This window comes from Penaeus monodon, chromosome 19 (genome assembly GCF_015228065.2).
Source record: "Penaeus monodon isolate SGIC_2016 chromosome 19, NSTDA_Pmon_1, whole genome shotgun sequence".
NCBI classification, from domain to species: domain Eukaryota; kingdom Metazoa; phylum Arthropoda; class Malacostraca; order Decapoda; family Penaeidae; genus Penaeus; species Penaeus monodon.
The window spans coordinates 19,617,859-19,619,651 of NC_051404.1; the positions used below are offsets into that span (position 1 = coordinate 19,617,859).

Sequence of the window (1,793 nt, forward strand, 5' to 3'; positions counted from 1 at the left end):
GTAGCTGAGCCCTGCCTGGCACCAAATGCCTCTGCCATTAGACTGGCAAAGAATGCCAGAGGATCAGAAGGATGAAGCAGTAGGTGAAATGCCCACCTGTGGTCGAGTCTGACTGTTCTCACTTGCTCCACTCTCCTGGGCCTGTCAATGGCAGAATGCAAATCAAACAAACTGAACATCACATATAGATACCACAGAAGGACGGTCTTTTGACATTCAATCAAAACTGCAATACAAATATCACTGACAATCACTTAAAATGTAATTACAGTAATAAAATACATAAATATCACTCTGTGAACCTTACAGTAATAAGTCTTCTGCAACCAGTCATTATCATTACTGAACCAATAATTCTATTAAGGCTTTGATCAGAAGAAGCTGAAGATAATGCAACTATAAATCAGTGTCTTATTCAAAGGTTTACAATTTGAGTGAAAAATATAAAAAAGCCAAATACAATGTTTTGTGTGTCTTATGTTTTATAAAGCCTTCTTTAAGAAAAAATCCAAAGATAAATTTGCTGTTTTAATGGCCATGTCTTGTGATGCTTACTGATAAAACTGCAATTTCAAACTTCAACTCTCACTTATATCAGCTAGCTTCAGAAAAAACAATGTATTTAGGGATAACTGACAATATACAATAATAATCACTAGTAACAAATACAGTCTAACATATGAAACAACACAGTGGGATTGTTTTCAAAGTAAGAAAGTAGCCAATAAACAAGTAAAGAATTAGGATCATAACTAAAAATGATACATTAAACAAGTTTCCAGCATATTCTTAACTTTCAGATTCATATTCAGGTCACATTTGTACAGAAATTTCCCAAGTAGACATTAAAGCAACTTTAACTGAAGTATCTGATGTTGCATCATGTCATTAGTTGCTCACTTGCAACTGCAAAGTTTCTGTTCCTGGGCCTAGTTTCAGCAAAGCCCCTACATTTTCATTATTGCATCAATGAAAAGCTTATTTTTTATGCACTTCCTCTAAAGGAATTTCCTTGAATAGAAAACATCAGAATTTGCATATTTCATAATTACAAACTTAGACACTCAAATACCTTCCAATACTTACACAGTCCCATTTCCCAGTTCAAAAACAAAATCATGGTCAGATCAAACATTTCCTATCCTAAATTTACCACTGAAAAGACCTCGTTAAGAATTACGTATAGATGTGTTAGTGAACTGTTTAATTCTTTCTTTTCCTTTTTCAATTTCCTTTTCCTCTAAATTACTCAATGAATTTTGAATCCACTTTAACCTACCCTGTTGCTTGATGCTGTCCTTCTCTGCTGGGCTTGACTGCTGCCAACTTGGGTCTGGTGAGAGGAAAAAAGCCAATGATGGCTAAGTGTACTTCCAGGCTAATTTTGATGGGCAGCCAACATAAATTTACACATCAATAATTCCCAGAAATATGCAATAGTCATGCACAGAAGCAATATATCTTTGCCATCTGTTATCAGTGTTCTGTTTGCTCATTTTTGTCCATTTTGTATCTAGCTTTTTCAATTCTTGTTAGATGTTGTAGTAATTCAGTATTTTCCAATAACAAGAAATCAAACTTTATCACTGAACAAAGAGTATTGTTTATAATTAATATCCAACAACCAAATAAGGGACAAAACAAAAACAAAAAAAAGACAGCTTTCAATAAGAAACACCAGAGAGAGAGGACAATGTCCACCCAACAGATAATGTAGAGCAGAGAATGTAAAATGTAGCAGTATACAAGTACAGAGACCTCTTTTAACTTGGATTTGGCTCTGAAAGTCATAC

General features: G+C 34.4%; 1 pseudogene; it reads right to left on the minus strand.

Moving 5' to 3' along the window:
• LOC119585349 overlaps positions 1-1,793 on the minus strand; it is a 30,947-nt pseudogene that overhangs the window by 5,352 nt on the left and 23,802 nt on the right.